Source organism: Balaenoptera physalus (assembly GCF_965194825.1).
Source record: "Balaenoptera physalus genome assembly, chromosome: 11".
Taxonomy (NCBI): domain Eukaryota; kingdom Metazoa; phylum Chordata; class Mammalia; order Artiodactyla; family Balaenopteridae; genus Balaenoptera; species Balaenoptera physalus.
Window position 1 is genome coordinate 25,347,093 of NC_138896.1, and position 17,461 is coordinate 25,364,553.

At 43.2% G+C, this 17,461-nt stretch overlaps 2 protein-coding genes across 3 annotated transcripts in view; one reads left to right on the top strand and one right to left on the bottom strand.

Annotated features, from left to right (window-relative positions):
- TMEM14A (transmembrane protein 14A) overlaps nt 1-5,234 on the bottom strand; it is a 13,333-nt gene extending 8,099 nt beyond the window's left edge. The window contains exon 1 of one of the 2 annotated variants that reach the window (XR_014250473.1): nt 2,572-5,003. The gene's annotated coding sequence lies outside the window, so the exon portion shown is untranslated. Of the gene's footprint in view, nt 1-2,571; nt 5,004-5,116 lie in introns of those variants that run through there. The other variant, XM_082411682.1, reaches the window with a different exon arrangement.
- Nucleotides 5,235-5,350: 116 nt separating this feature from the next.
- Nucleotides 5,351-17,461, top strand: part of LOC309637317 (uncharacterized protein) — a 77,078-nt gene continuing 64,967 nt past the window's right edge. The window contains exon 1 of the mRNA XM_082411735.1: nt 5,351-5,595. The gene's annotated coding sequence lies outside the window, so the exon portion shown is untranslated. The remainder of the gene's footprint in view (nt 5,596-17,461) is intronic.

Consider the following 17,461-nt stretch of genomic DNA (forward strand, 5'->3'; position numbering starts at 1 on the left):
TTCCAGATGGCAAAAGATTTCTAACCGTTGAAGAAGTTCCTTCAATATTTAAGGGACGTTTGTGGGACCTCTCCAGCAACGCAGGCCTTTTACATACTCTCCACCAGATTGTCCCCATTTTCAGCGGAGGGAGGTAAGGTTCAGAGAGGCGAAGGGATTTCGTTGTCCACAAACTCAACTCCACAGGGTGCAAAGGTTAGAGCCCGAGTTTGTCTGGTTTCAAAGCCCGAGCACCCTTTATTACACCGCATCATCTACGAAGTCATCTAGATGTGGTGGGGAGACCAGGATCCCGGTTTCATACTTCAAGCCCAGGATTTGCTGGACTTAAGTACCTGAAGGGGAAAGGTACAGAGTGCCAGAATTGAAAGGCACTTTAAATCATCTTTCGTTCCAGAATAATACGTTCCCAGGGATGAACCTTAAATTGATCTGGAATCCTGCATCCTGGCTACAACTTCTCATCTCACTCCAGTTTTGCCTTCCAGGCCACTGACAGTAACTCCAACCCTCTTCCTTATATAATAGCTCTTCAGAGATTTTGAAGAAGGCTGCCATCTAGGGCTTATCAAGCAGCTCTAGGGGTGCCGTGGGGCTGGGAATAATAGAATTTCTTAAAATTAAAAAAAAGAAATCTTAAGAATATATCTTATATCTTGTGAAATTTGCTGAATCTATTCCTTGTGTTTAAAAGTGTTTCAAGGAAGCAATGAGACTGTATCTAAGATGAGAAGTCTAAGGTGGGCACAAGGAAATAGGGTTCTGGGAGATTAACAGGAGAGTTGATGGCAGGTGCCGGAATGTGGATGGAGGAAGTGGTATCCTGAACTTTGGCTCTAAGTTCTCCCAGCTCTCCTTCTCATCCCCTTCTTTGCCCATCCTTACCTCAGGGCATGCTGGCACCTTTGCGGGTGCATGCTCTCACTCTGTCTCTCTCTCTCCCCCCCTCCCACAGACTCCCAGGACACATTCCCTAACCTGAATAAAACCAAAAACCTTCTTGGGATGCCTCAGTGTCTTTAACTAATATGAACCCCCCCCCAAGTAAATAACTTCCCCCTGGACCCCAGTGCCTGGATTTATAAGATGCTGAGATCCCTTCCACCCCTGTTACTGAGGTCTTAAGAGACTGAAAACAGCCTCATGGTATTCCTACTCATGGCGTTTTCACCTAAATCAAAAAGAGCAAGGTGAACAACATGTGGGAACAGGAAGGTTCTTAGGCAAAAGGGCCACTGTCCTCTCAACTCACACGCCTCCAGCTTAGATAGAGAACGAGACGAGGGTGCAGTAAAGCCTATTCACCTCCACCTCTTTGTAAAGCTGTCTGCTCATGATCCACAGCGTATTCTTAACTTCCAATGTGACATCAACCCTTTGGCAGTCTGGACAAATGTACAAGATAAAATATGTAGGATTGACAAGGAAGCCAATTTTATTGAAATAAAGTTATCAAAGTATTAAACGTTTAAATCTGTGATATAAGATGTGCTTCATTATTAAATTATGAGATCTAGAAGTGGGTTTTGATAATTACCATAATTTCCAAGTAGTTGTGCACATAAACAATACTCTGAGGTGTCTGTAACGTGAATATCTGTGATTCCTGGGGATGACAGTCACAGGTTCTAGTACTGCTGTGGTTTGCTGCCAATTTTCCTAATGGAAAGAAATGCTAAATTTTACTTCGACGTTGGTGAATACAGAAACTTCTTTTTCCCCTCCAAGTTCTCAGATCTTCTGATTTCTATCCTCAGCCTTCCTTGGATTTGCAGAACTCCCAGTCTCTAGTGATGCAGGGTTTCCTAAGTTGTATTTGGTGGACTTGGATAAAGGGAAGGCAAGGCTGAGAGCCCAGGCAGGACCTCCAAGGACGTCTGCGCCTCAGTGAGTGCTCTGTGGTCCTGAGCCTGGTCCTCATTTTCAAATGTTCAGAAACTCAGTTTGTATCCATTCTTCCAGGAGCACCCTGGCTTTGGAAGATTGATTCATAAAAACCAAAGTCACAAGGGACTTACTGAGTTTTAAGCAAACAAACAAACAAACAAAGCCTGTTTCAGGTCCTCGATTCTTCTCTTCAGATCCCACATGATTACTTACCATTTAGGCCTCTCTCTGCTCATCAGTAAAAGAAATTTTGAACAAATATCTTAATACATGTACTCATATGCTATGGATATTTTAAATACAAATATATAAATCAAAATAATATACATAATGTAAGACTTTAAAAGGAAAATAACGAATAAGATTAAACAGATGTTTCCTATATTTAATTTTAAAAATGACATATTTCTTTCTGCCCCATGATACAGTAGGATATTTTCCTTCTTTCTGTCTTCTTTTGCAATAACACTTTTCTGAACTGCTTGCAGCCTTTAGGACATCCTTCTTCTCTCTGATGTAGTGGTAAAACTGGATACGGTCAAAGGTCAAATTCACTGTGATCTGCAGCTCTGCTGTCACGCCCACATTACACTGATTCCTTGGATCAGTCCAATGTGATGACATTAAGGTAAATCTCCTCTCAATAAAAGTGTTTGAGCGTGGAATGCTTAGGATTTTACTTACTAGCAACAGCAAGCTTTTAGATTTGTAGGAATTCGTTTCTATTTCTCCAGAAATGTCCACCGACTTTGTATCCACAGGCTTGTGACAGTCCAGCTGCTTGTCAATCAGGTCCTTTGCATCTATAAATTCATCATACAGGCTATTCGTGGTTGCAACATCCGTCATTTTTAAACACCCTGAAGCACGCTGGATGTCATGGTAAGTTAAACATCTCCTCCTCAGGGAAAATGGCTTTAAAGCACAGAGATAATTTGAACTGGTGAAATCGAAGTTAGAGTCCAAATAAATTACAGTTTTAGTGAAGAAATTAAGAAAGTCCTGTTTACCTTGGTTGCCCTGTTCTAGTGACATTTTTTTCAGTTCGGAAGCAGTCTTATTTCCCCAAAATGAATCACCTTTCTGCTGTGTGAGTGTTTGTCTCAACCTATACATGACATCGAACAGCTCAGGTGCAGGCAGTTCACCCTTTTCAGGACTCCTTATGGTCCCTTCAAAGATCATCAAACAGTTCTGGAGAAACAGCATATAAATTTCTGTTCTACTGTAATCCTCTTCTCCATTCCCATCCTCAATATATTTCCAAATCAAAGAAGGACATCCTTCTTGCCCCACACTTTGAAAATACGATTTTACGGCAGGCCAACATTTTAGCATCTTTACTATGGCTGCCAGCCGTGTTGGCCATCTGGTAGGCATGTGTCTAAAGAGGTTATCTCCTTCCATCTCTATAAAGGCAAAAATCTCACTAAGTGCTTCTGCACATTTTGAGGAAACTGAAAAGTGACCCAAAACTTTCATTATGAAAGTCTCAATATCACATTTAAGCAAATCACAACTCTTTTTAGCAGTGCTGTGTACAAGATGTGCAGAGCATCGCATATGTACGATCTTTTTATTTTCTTTGGAAAGAAGTTTACAGACTGAGTGGAATTTGCCAAAATTTACATTTGCGTTATCTGACGAATATGCAGATAGATGAGCTAAGTCTAGTTTGTATTTGGGCAAAATACCAACAGCCTTTTGTTTTATGATTTCGGCAGTTTCATTAAAATCCTCATAGAAATCCAGAAGACGATTTGAAACTCCATTTTTCAAGTCAAAGTACCTGAGAGCTAGAAAGAACATTTTTTTGTTGCCATGATTTGGTGCATGGTTTGCAGCTGATATACTATAGAAAGCATGATGGTTGGTGAGAGATGACAAAATCAGCTCTACACTGTAAGGGACCAACACATCTGTTATCAAAATTTCTCCTTTTGTTTGCCCACAGAATATTTTGGTCACAACCTCTGAATCAGGAAAAGTGACTTTACTCAGTTTCATAGAGCAATCATGGCATCCATAGGACAAGGCATGTCTGTCTGTGTAGGACACCCATGCTAATTCACCAGCTGCTACTTTTGGGTGAATGCTGATTTCATTTCCCAAAAAGACAACACCTTTGGTTGGTTTGGAGGCACTTGCCTGTCTCATTCTGGACTTGTGAGATTGTCTCGAAATGCCCTTTCACATCCCGTTCTCCACCATGCCCAATCCCAAATTCTTTCCCGCACAGTGTGCAGGATGCTCTGGGTGGGTTATTTACGTCCCTGATCCAATTGTATGTGTCCTTCCATTTGTCGTTAAAATAACACAGTCGTTTAGCCTTCTTTTTCGGTGATGGGATCATGCTTGCGTGAGTAGTATAAACATTCTCACTTTCATTATCTGACCTCTTAGAAAACATGGTCACAGTTCTCACAATGTTTAAAAAAAAAAAAAAATTAAACTAGCACTCTTCTGATACAAAGCACAACAGTTAATCCCCAGGCTGGTATCACAGCTCATGCCACCAACGAACAATTTTCTGAAATGGTCGGGTGAGACACATGGCCACAAGAAGTCTTACGAGGAAGCCATGAGCTTTGAATTTCTTACTGGAAATCCATGAGCTAAGGTAGGGCGAGATCGCCCAAAGCTTTCACTGGAAGGATTACAAATAAAGCCACCATCCAGCAGCAAAAGTTCACTCCCACGCACCCTAAGTATGAAAGATTGTACCTTGGAAAGACGTTAACAAATTTATACCACCTCCTTACTGAGATCTCAACTCCACAGCCCCTCCAGGCTGGCAGGGGAAAGAAAGGGCAACCTGGCCACGGCGGAGGCCACAACTGGAAGACACCCTCCTATCAAAGTGCTATCATCCATCCCTATCTTCCTGTGTGCCCGGATGTTGTTGTCAAGGAACTTGGCCCTCCTGGGGCAGAGACTGCGGTCACACAGCGAGTCTGTTCCCAGCGGGAGGGGAGGATGGAGGCCCTGGGTAGGGCGCGGCCGGACCTGGCTTAGACCCAGTCCGAGATCACACCTTGCTCCCGGCCACCTACCCTCTCGGCCAGGCGGTTTGGGGACTGCGCCCAAAGCCACCCAGCGACTCCCGCCAGCTCCCCAGCCCCTACCCGCTCCCTCCTCGCTCTTGCCGGGTTCTCGGGGCGGGTTCTCGAGGCGGCCCCGTGCCTGTTCTCGGCCAGGCGCGTCGTCTCCACGGGCTACTCGCCCTCACCTGCTTCTGACGCGCGGGGCAGAGCCGGCTGTCCCCTCCTCGCCGAGGACGCCGCGGAGACCGCTGGCGAGCGCTGGACCCGCACTCGACAGCTGACCGAACATCTTTCCGCGAGCGCTTCGGAGCGACAGTTTATAAGGCCCAAGTCCGCTGGGGCGGGCCCACTTCTCCTAAAGCGCATGCTCATTGGCTGAACCCGCCTGACACTCAGCCCTGGGCCGGCGTCCCGTTGACCCTGACAGCAAGCTCTCAGAATCCTGGGAAGTTTGGCGTCTTCGAAGGCGGCGGAGCCCGGGCGCCTCAGAGGGTTCTCGAGGCCCGTCGAGCCCGCGGAGGTTAAGTCCGCCGGCTGACGCCTCAGCCTTCGCCCCGCGCGCGGGTCTCGGGCTTCACGGAAATGAAAACAAGCCAAGAGTAAAACAAAACCAGTACAAATCCCCAAGTCAAAACAGCTACAATCAAATTCAAGAAAAGCAAAGGTAAATGAGTTTTCTCAGTATAATTAAGCAAGAGTCATTTTTTGGCAGAGGCAGAGTAAACAACTGAATTTCAAGGGGTGAATTCAAGAAAAGGTGAAACGGGAATCTAACTTCAGTTATAGGATATTTATACCGATTTCTTTTTAGACCTTGATAAGCAGAAGTTCGCTGTCAAAGAATCCAGCTTTTCTTATTTGGTTGCCTTTCCTACAAACGGCAGCAGGGGGCACTAGATGCTCTAGTTTCATTCAGGTAGGCGAGGCGTTTTAAACCTTGTTAGAGTTATTATCAAACTCCAAATGGTTTCCTCTTAGAAAACAGGGCGGTGGTCTGAGTAAAAGGATGTAGGAGGACTTCCCTGGTGGCGCAGTAGTTTAAGAAACCACCTGCAGTGCAAGGGACAGGGGTTCGAGCCCTGGTCTGGGAAGATCCCACGTGCCGTGGAGGTGCTAAGTCCGTGAGCCACAACTACTGAGCCTGCGAGCCACAACTACTGAACCCCACGCGCCTAGAGCCCGTGCTCCACAAGAGAAGCCACCGGAATGAGAAGCCCCCGCACCACAACAAAAAGTAGCCCCCGCTCTCAGCAACTAGAGAAAGCCTGTGGGCAGCAACAAAGACCCAATGTGGCCAAAAATAAATAAATAAATAAATAAATTTTAAAAAAAGAATGTACCAAAAAGGTAACAATTTCTGCACTACAACCTGTTGACTAAGGAGTACAGTTTCCTGAAATGTTGTGATGGGGAGAAAAGGTCAATTACAGGACATAAGGGGGGATTTTAAGGTGGGCTCTGAAAGAGACAGGCAGTGGAGAGTGAACAGGGTACCGCTGACTCCCTGTCCTAGCCCTGCCATCTGGACTCATTTTGCACTTTTGCCAAGAACACGGGACTTTCCATGCTACTGGGACTGAGAGGTTTCCTGGAATTTGGCACTTTACTATAAACAATAATGATAGTAACTAACATTTAATGAGTATTGTGGGCCAGCCACCTTCTAAGCATTTAATCTTCCCAATAACCCTCCGAGGTAGATACTGTGTCATCCCCATTTTACAGAGGAGGAAACTGAGGCAACTTGCCAAAGGTCATGCACACAGCTGAGAAGTGTCAGATCCAGGTTATAGAAAAGAGTGTGCATGCAGGCTCTGCAGTCATTCTGCCTGGGCTCCTATCATGGCTCCACTGCATATTTTATTAAGAGAGGAAAGCACAAAACATTATGACTGGCACAGAGGAAATACTCAGTAGTGTTTGCTATTATCATTAAAAGTGGTTCTTGCTCTCCAAGAGTTTAAAATCTACTTTAAGAGGTTGGTAAGATTCATAAGGCAGTAGAGATGCCTATTGAATGGGTGAATGGGACAGAGAATAGATGTGTGGAAGTATTTGGAGAACGGAACAGCTGTGAAGAGTGGTCAGGTCTGGGTCACAGGTCACTCAGCATGGCACCTGCTTAAATGGGTAACCTGCATGTCATCATTAGAAGGTGCTCTCAGATCCTGAATGGCTTGAGCTAATCACTATAGTCTTTGTGTTTGGTTATCATATGGGTGGGTGTGTTTAATTAAAAATGTAGTCGATTTTTATTAGTCACTAAAATTGTCTTGAGGAATGGTATGGTATCTACTCTTTTAGCTGGAGGAAGCATTTATTAATTTTTTAATTTTTCAGAGAAAGCATTTATTAATTTCACAAATCTGTTAGATGTTATATGGTCAGGCCATTCAAGATGGCTGTTCTCCTGCTCTCTGTGCGTCCCCTGCTTGACCAGGCCCTACTTCCCTCACATAACTATTCAATCCTCTTAATTATAGGGCTTAATTAGTCCCTGGTAACTGAGCCCACCTGATGTCAATCCCCCTTGTAAATGGTAGCCTCCTTCTCCCCTGAGTAGCAAAGACTGTTGCCATGTCCTGTCCTTTGGATGCGGTAGGATGTTGCTCCAGGACCCTTTGTAGGATTCCCCATGTCCAATAAACCATTGATGTCTCTGTCACTGTCTCTGGGCTCTTCCGTCCCGAGGCTGGACAACTACAAGGCTTGCAGGCCTGTGGGATATAGCCCAACAGATGTCAAGCCATGGAAAAGGAGTCTGAGTTAGAATAGGACTCTGAGAGTTAGCGACTGACTCTCAAGGGGGATGGCAAGAGGTATTATAATTGAAACCTGAAGTCTGAGAGGCAGGGAATCAGGGGAACTGCATTGTGGGTAGCAGGAATGGCCTGAGCAAAAAGGCCCTTCGGTGGGGAAAGGGCTCCATGCCTTCTGAGAACCAAAGGAGGGTGTTTGGTTGGGGCTAGAGAATTGTGAATTAGAAGCAGAATAAATTGGTTCAGCAACAAGCTGTGTTCATAAAGAGCTGGGCTGAGTATGGTTTCCTGCTTCTGAGTCTTCTATTTAAATCTGGACTGTGCAGTCGCCAGATGTTGCTGCGGGGAAACTTTCCATCATGGTGAGGGGTAATGTTTGTGTGCATCTTGCTTTCCATTGGTTGTCCTTAACTGAGTTTAATGCTCTGTGTCTCTGTATGCTTAAACCCAGAAGAGCCTCTGTTTTGGATGAGATGACTCCTGACTCTTCTCTTTTGCTTAGCAGTGAAAGAATGGTAAAATGGATTTGCATTCATTCACTGGCATACTTGTCTAACTTCATCTTCCCCCAAATATTTCTTAGAATAAAAAATAAAAAATAAAAACAAATATTAAAGATAGCTCAATCTTAGGACTTCCCTAGTGACGTAGTGGTTAAGAATCCGCCTTCCAATGCAGGGGACCCAGGTTTGATCCCTGATCAGGGAACTAGATCCCACATGCATGTTCACATGCTACAACTAAGGAACCTGCCTGCTGCAATTAAGACCTGGCGCAGCCAAAGGGAAAAAAAAAAAATTCCTGTTCCTCTACATCCTCATCAGCATTTGGTGTTGTCAGTGTTAAAAAAAAAAACTCAATCTTTCCTATTCTAACGGCCTCCATGGAGCCACTACTGTACTTGTAGTGTAAAAATCAAACATGTGAGAAAGAGGACTTGATGTACAGAGTTAATCCATGTGTCTTCTTCAGATCTCTTTGAGCAAACGACCCTTAATGCAATAAAACTGGCATCTTTGAGGAAAAGCAGATTATCTTGTGTGATAAGGCTGCCTTTCCTCATTACGTTAATGTTGCTCTGATCATGCATTTTAAACAATGTTTTTAATTTAAAAGAAAAGGTCCCAAGAGAAGGCTTAGGCCGAAAAACAGGGCATGATAATACTTGGAAACATGCAATGGAGAAACATTCTGAAAATCCACTCAACAGTGCAGTGGGAGTCACTGTAAAGGTGAAATTGGGACCACATTTAATGAAAAGAGAGATTCAGCCCCTTTCTCTCTCCTTTCTTCTTATAGTTCATTCTAAGGGGCTAATTGTTAGAGCAAGTTTAAGTGGTATATCCAACAAATTTCATAGAAAGAAGGGCAATGAATATTAAAAGTTTCTGAAATTCAAACCAGATGTGGACGGAGAGTTAGTTTAAGAACAACCACACACCTGTAACACCTTGGGCAGGCTCTGGAACATCTAGCAGCATTTGTATAACTCATCTTTTCAGGCTGGATTTAATAAAGATTTGGGGGATGAAGACGGTTAGGAAGAAATTGAACTATTTATGAAATACATTTTTTTTAATTGGTAAATTATTCCAATTAGCAAAGTGGTTAATAATGCTGGCTTTTAGGCTGGATTTTTCAATTTGTGAAGCTTCAAGACTAGGAGCCTGCCAGGTGAATAAGAAACGGTCAGGGCTTCTCCCTGAAATTGACTGGGGCTGTGGTCAAAATGTAATAGGCTGCTTCTGTGTCATTGCCTTTTGCAAAGATGTCACTACAGACAGAACTTTAGGAAAACTTTTTTTCATTCTTCTTAAATTGTCTCCTTGGAGGCTTCTGAAATGCTTAATTCAGTGGTTCCCAAATTTGCTGCCCATTGGAATCACCTGGGCATCTTTGAAAACTACCGATGCCTGGCTCCCATCTCCCGATATTGTAATTTACCAGGTATGGGCTGCACCCCAGGCATGGGGAGTGGTTTTGTTAATCTTTTTATATATACATGGGTTGTAAGAAATAATACAGAGAGATCCCTTATACTCTTTATCCAGTTTCCCCTGCATGGTAACATCTTCCAAAACGGTAATACAATATCACAACCACCTTATTGACATTGATACATGCAAGATCTGGAACATTTCCATCACCACCAGGATCCTTCCCTCTTGTTGGCCTTTTATAACCACACCCACCTCCCCACCCACTCCAACCCCCTCCTTAACCTCTTGGCAACCACTAATCTAGTCTCTATTTCAATAATTTTGTCACTTCGAGGATATGATATACATGTAATCATACAACATGCAACCTTTGGGGATTCGCTTTTTTCACTCAGCATAATTCTCTGGAGATTCGTCCAGGCTGTTGCAGGTATCAATATTTTGTTCCTTTTTATTGCTGAGTAGTGCTTCAGGGTATGGATGTACCACGGTTTGTTTAACCATCTGGATTGTTTTCAGGTTTTGACTATTAGGAATAAACTGCTATAAACATTGATGTACATACTTTTGTGTAAACATGCATTGTCATTTCTCTGGGATAAATGTCCAGGAGTGGAATTGTTGGGTTATATGGTTAGTGCATGTTTAGTTTTTAAAGAAAATGCTGAACTATTTTTCCAGAGGGGCTGAACCATTTTTACATTCCTAACAGCAATGTACGAGTGATTCCATTTCTCTGCATCTTCGCCAGCATTTGGTGTTGTCGGTCTTTTATATTTTAGTGTAGTGATAGCACGTTGTGGTTTTAACTTACATTTCCCTAAGGGCTAATGAAACACCTTTTCATGTGCTTATTTGCCACCATTTGGTGAAATGTCTATTCATGTCTTTTGCCCATTTTCTAGTTGGAGTATTTATTTTTTACTCTTGAGTTTGCGAGTTCTCTATATATTCTAGATGCTAGTCCTTGGTCACATTTGTGGTTTGCAGATGTTTTCTCCCATCTGTAACTTGTCTTTTCATGCTTCTGGTAGAGTCTTTCCATAGAGCAAAAGTTTTAACTTTTGATGCAGTCCAATTTATCATTTTTTTATGGGTTGCGCTTGACATTATTCAAGGACTATCTAGCATTATGCACTAAACAGACATTTCGTCAACTCATCAGAGTCCCTCACTACAAAAAGCTTTCATGTTAAAACTTTCCATCCAGATGAAGATGTTCCCTTCTGTTGTCTTGTTTAGGTGTGTTGACTTTTAAAAGATGTTTGTGGTTTCAGAGAAACCCCATGAACATACAGATAGACTTAAAACTTCCAAAGATGTGAACTTCAAGACTACTGTTGCTTATCAGATCTTGTCCTTGACATTCTAGACAGGCTTCTTTCAAAGAAAGCTCTTTACTCATGGGGATAAGGGAGTTGATGGATAAAAGAGAAATTTCTGGACTGTCACACAGAGGCAATACAACTCTCACCAAATAAATAGTTCATTGTATAAAGAAAAAAAGAACTGTTGTCATGATGGGAAGAGGTCAGGAAAAGGCTCAGATGTCCCAAACGGAATTAAAACTCATTCATTTGAATGGAATTACTACTCATTCATTGAAAAATAAAATAGGGGGATTTAAGCACAGTCCATGGGGATTATGAATTATGGGCAGTGTGTCCCCTTATTTAGAATGTTTGGGGAGGAAGAACTTTTGTATAGTCGGAGCAGTGTTTCCAGTTACTAGAGATTTTCAAGAAGACCCTGGACCACCACGTAGCAGGGGTGTTGGAGAGGTCAGACACTAGAAAGTAAGGTATACAAGGTGAGCTTTGAGAACCTATCCAATCCTAGTGTCTCTGGCATCATGACCTTTCTCCAACACAAGATTCAGAATATCCTGGAAAGGAAGAGTATAGGCAGGACTGATCCCAAGAAATATAGGCAAAGCACCAGGAAGAAGCCAGATAACTGGAGGAGAGCCTTATCTAAAAGTTGGATTTATGGAGCTGGAAAAGACTTTGAGGGGCAGCTATCTTGCTCTTGATAAAGAGACGGAGGAAGAAACTGTATTAGTCACATAGGCTAGACTATGATGCACTAATAAACAAACCATGAAATCTCAGTGGCTTAACGTAAGAAAACTTTATTGCTCCCTCGTGCAAACTCCTTCGCAGATGTTTCTGGTCAGGCATCTTCTCCAAGTGATGACTCAGTGATCCAGATTCCTTCCATCTTCTTTCTTTCTTTCTTTCTTTTTTTTTTTTTTAAAGAGATTTGATGGAGAAGAGGCAGGGTCAAGGGCTTTTTTTTTTTTTAATTTATTTATTTATTTATGGCTGTGTTGGGTCTTCGTTTCTGTGCGAGGGCTTTCCCTAGTTGTGGCAAGCGGGGGCCACTCTTCATCGCGGTGCGCGGGCCTCTCACTATCGCGGCCTCTCCTGTTGCGGAGCACAGGCTCCAGATGCGCAGGCTCAGCAATTGTGGCTCACGGGCCCAGCCACTCCGCGGCAAGTGGGATCTTCCCAGACCAGGGCTCAAACCCGTGTCCCCTGCATTAGCAGGCAGATTCTCAACCACTGCGCCACCAGGGAAGCCCTCCTTGCATCTTCTTGCATGTCCTTTCAACACATGGCCTCTAAGGTCCATGGGAAAAGGGAAGAAGGTTGAGGAAAGGCACCTGGCTACTTTAGACATACAAGCCCTGAGTATTCCATTCATCACTTCCACTCACATCCATTAGGCAGAATGCATCCCACAGCCAACCCAACTGCAAAGGAGGCTGGGAAACAGAGGTCCACACAGGTATCAGTGGTACACCTATAGTTTCTGCCACAGGAAGCCAAAACCCAGAGGGGTGCCATGATTTCATTATGACCATTTTGTTAATGTTGACAGAACTAAGATCAGATTCTAGATAGGATGACCTAGAGGGTTAAATGTAGTATATGATGAAGCCTTCTATGGCTGGATCCTGGTCAGTCCAAGATTCTTTTCTGCCCCTTCCCACTTGGCAGCTAGAACCTCAACAAAACAGAACTGTTTATAGTTCCCAGTGCCTGCTTTGCTCCTGCAGCCCCTTACTTAGGTGTGAATACCTTCTACTTCTTCACCTACCTCCTCTTTGCCTACTTATTCTTTAAGACTTAAGCATCTGCGTTTCCAAGAAGCTGATCTCAATCTTCTGATGCCCTGCTCTCCAGATTGGGTGAGGTATCCTTCTGTGCATCCACAGTATCCTGTCCACCTCTAACATCACAGTTACTAATGGTTATGTCATTATCCATTTTTATTCTATTTCCTGCCCTAGGTTGTGTGCTTCTTGTAAGCGAAGGACATTATTAAAATTGTAATAATTTTAAAAATTTTTTGACATACAGCAAATCTGACTTTTTGTGTACAGTTTATGAAGTTTAACAATTGTATATATTTATTAGAGTTGAGATTTTCCTGGTTCTTGGTATGCTGAATACTTTTGGATTGTATCCTGGCCACTTTGAAATTATGTATGAGACTCTGAGTCTTGTTTGAATCCTATAAAATGTTGACATTTCTGTTTTAGCAGGCAATCAACCTAGTTGGTTTCAGGCTTCAAGGTCTGACCAACTTGCTGTGGGAGGTGCTTTCAATATCAGTTCTGTTTTCAAAGCCTTCCCAGGGCTCTTCTGATCTATCTGGTGTGTACACCCCCTAGTGGCCAGTCTGACGGTGGGCGGTGATTTCTCCCGTGGTTCATTTCTCAGTCTCCCGTAGACTCTTCATGGTCAAATTCACACATACACAGCTTGGGAATAAGCCCAAATTCTTAAACAACTTGAGCAGCACCCCAAGCTGCCTCCTCTCTGAGATCTTCTGAGATCTCCCTGGTGCTCTCTGGTTCCCTGAAGTGTCCCTTTTTGACCCTCATCTGCTGTGCATTTCCCTTAACTGTGCCCATGTCTGCAGCTGTTGGGGTCACTCAGTGAGAGTGAGATAGACCCCCATCCCCAGTTTTTTTTTTTTGGTTTGGATATTAAGATCAATAATGCCACACATACAACAAGAGGGTATGAAAAGTTTTATTATTCACATTCTGGAGAGAGCAGGGAGAGCTCCCAAGCTGGTCTGAAAATGGCTTGAGAGAACCAGGAGAGGAGGCCGGCTTGGTGTTTCTGATGCTGGGGGGTGAGGCTGGGTTGAATTCCTGGAGCTGGAGCTCCGTGGTTTGAACCACCTGCTAGTTACAAAGGAGTATCTGAGCTTTCTATCAGTTTTGCCCAGATGTGTGGCAGAAAGGGAAGGGGTAGTGGTAAGGCTTGAAAGCTATGCGCAATCGAACATCAAGAAAAGAATCAGATCCATCGTTACAAGGGCCAAATGGCGGGAAGACAGAAAAAAAGCAACAGGCGTTTGTGCTATTCTCTTGGGCTAGTTCTTCTGATTGGAGAGGATGATTCCTCTCCCTCAGAGTTTTTAGGTACCTGTGGGCCATCACAATCTAGGTCGTGTGAGAGATTAAGGAAAAGAAAAAGAAGGAAAAAGAAAGATGGGGAATTTTCCCCATTCTCTCTGAATGTCAGGAGACCTCTTTCTCACTTCTCGTGTCAGAACTAAACAGCATCTCCTGGAGCCTTCATTCTCCATCCTTGCCAAGGCTCACCTCTAGGTCTGGGGCTGCCCTGAGGCGAGGCCAGGCCAGGGGATACCAGAGGGAAAAAAAGTGTCAGGCTCACTACCAGTACAGTGGTACTTCAAATTCTGGTCTTGTCTCCAATCCACCTACTACTATTTACTTTTCATGGTAAATACCTGCTCCGTGTATTCCGTCCAGGTTTTGTAGCTGCATTCAGTGGAAGACACAAGGCTGCCTACCCCATCTGACATAGAACCAGAATCTATCTAATTTCATTTTACTCACCTGGACCTAGCACAGGGCCTGGCATATGGAAGAGACTTAACAGATTTTCACTGAATGAACAAAGTGAACGGATGTATGAACAAAGTGAACGGATGAATGAACGAGTGAACAAATCAGTCATATGATTTATTTACAAATAACACAGAAATACTCATGTTTCCAAAGAACAAATTTCTGATGACCATTCCATGGTCAATTCTTCTCTCTTCTCTTACTGGGAGAATGAGGCATACAGAACAGATCTAGCCTGAGTTTATTAAGAAAATAATTTTTCTTGTTGAATCTTTAAATCAGATAAGTATTTCAAAAACCAAAGTTGCTACCTCTTTGGAAAGGGTTTGCGTTGCATAGGTTTCAATGAACTTTCTTAAACTCTTTTACCTGTTCTAGGATTAAAAGAAAATAAAATGAAATTGATGAGGTACTTCCTTTAGTTGCATGTGTTTACAACCTAATTACCACCTAAACAGGCTGAAGGGTGAGTTTAAAAAAACTCTGCAGAGCTCTATTGCCCATTCATCCATCTGCATATAACTTATTGGAATCCATTTACAATCACAATGCGAGAAACTCCCAGGTTCTTGAATAGCAGGCTCTTTTATTTCTGCCTCTTTAATCCTAGGGTGCTCTGACCCTTGCCGGCAGCAGAATTTAGCTGGTGAGTTCAACATGAAATCGACTAGGGTTCATCTTTTCCATTCTTGATGTTGGCTTAGACAGGGACCACAGGAGTCAATGGGACCTCTGTGCGTGGATGGGATTCCCAGGAGAGTCAGGAAGGGACGGATGATTCATGAGATAAAACATCCCAAAGGGACTCCGCTTCCCTTTTCATTTTGTGCCCGTGTGAGGAATTTTGAAAACTGATGCTGCTGAAGACAAAATTCCCATCATGAGCTAAACAGGATCCCTGACAGAGAGGAAACACAACCTTCTGAGAACCAGGGTCCAGTTCTCTTTACATAGAGGCCACACCGGTGGAGAAGGGCACCCAGCCAAGTAGGGTGCACACTCTTTCAAATGAGTTGGGGACTTGACCCCCTTCTGAAGTCCCTTTTTTCACTCTGTCTGATTCCATAAGGACAAATCAGTAATCTGCTCTGAGTGATCAAATGCCATTTCTCTCTGAGTCTGCTTTTCTCTGCTTCCTTTTTGTTCAGTGTGGCTGCTTTGGGTTCTTGAATGGCTTTTTCTGTCCTGATTTATCACAGGTATGAATTGCATCCATATCAGGAGTTCTCTCTTATGGCAGGTTTGGCACCAAACGGAGAAGTTAAAACCCTTCCTAAGTCAAATCCACTTCCAGGGAGCTCCAGGGAACTATCCATGCACTTTGGATGCAGTGGTTTTGGTTTTATCTGAGTTTTGTATAATTTGCTGCAACCTGGAGCATACTTGATTATATAAGAATTTTTACGGACATGGGGCTGGTCTGGCCACAGAGTCCACTCCCTGCCCCCACCCTGTAGTCTCAAAAGCCCAGCAACCTGCTGGGGTGCATCCTCCAGATGGGCTGCCATTTAGTCTAAGCTGACTCCTTGAGGAGGGCTCCTGCAGGTGGACTTTCTTCCTCTGAAGACCCGGCCCCCTTAGGGGGACCTCCCTGCCGCCACAACTTTCTGGTTGCTCCCTGGGAATGTTTGTTCTTTCATTTATATATGGATCCGGCTAATGGAAAGAGAATGTGACAGATAGTCTATGTTTAGGGTTTTTCTTCCTTTATTTCTCCTCTCCTCCCGAATGCAGAGAAAGGCAGATTACAATCATAAATACATCTTCACCGCAGGTATTGTGTGTCCCTCCAATTTTCTTTTGTTTTAGAGATTTTCCCCTCTTGTAAAAACTGCACAAGTAAAGCATGTTTGTTGCAGAAAAATTAGAGATAAAAAGAAAAAAGAAACATCCCATTTTTTTTTCACTAAAATATCAGGCTGAGGTCACTTCCCTCCTTCCCGTCTTTCTGACTAACTCCTGCTCGCTTTCATCAAGTATTGATCTTGCCTTGCATAGGGATGGTGCCCCTAGCAACCAACATTTTTTATTCCTAAACCACTGTAGCGAAGGTGCTTTAAGGAAAGTGTTCTCCCAAATTAAGTACAAAAGGAACATATATCCATGATAGAACAAAATATTTTAATGAACAGTTTAAACAACTCTCTTATAAGGAAGCTTCTAAGTGTGCCACGACACTGCTTCTTAGGTTGGCTTCCTCTGACCAGCCTTGGTCCTGATATTTCTTGACCCTGGGTGATTTGTCTCTTGAGGGTAGTGTCCAGAGTTCCCTTCTTAGACCCTCTGAATGGTGGTTCCTTGCCAGGCTGACCGGGCTCTCAGCTCCCAGTCTGTAAGAGGATGCCTTTTCTTGCACGTTCTTCTTTTTTTTTTTAATGGGCTTAAATAAATTTATTTATATTCAAGATAAATTATTTTTTTTTAATTTTTATTGGAGTGTAGTTGATTTACAATGTTGTGTTAGTTTCAGAGGTACAGCAAAGTGAATCAGTTATGCATATACATATGTCCACTCTTTTTTTAGATTCTTTTCCATATAGACCATTACAGAGTATTGAGTAGAGTTCCCTGTGCTATACAGTAGGTTCTTATTAGTTATCTATTTTATATATAGTAGTGTGTATATGTCAATCCCAATCTCCCAGTTTATCCCTCCGCTTCTTGCACATTCTTAACCCCATGTCTCTATAAACTCCTTTTCCCATTTTTGGGGGCAAGTGTATCAGGTATGAACCTCAATTTATAAATTCAGGAAAGTAGACATTTAATATTCTTTTTTCTGTAAACCAGCTTATTTTCTACTTCAAACCTCCATTTCATCTGATGGCAGGAGTTTAGTCTGTCAAAGTGGGCTTTATACACACGTACATATCCACCTAGTCTGGGTCACCATCTATCCATGCTGGCCTCCCCCCTATTATGCCTGCTCCTACCTGG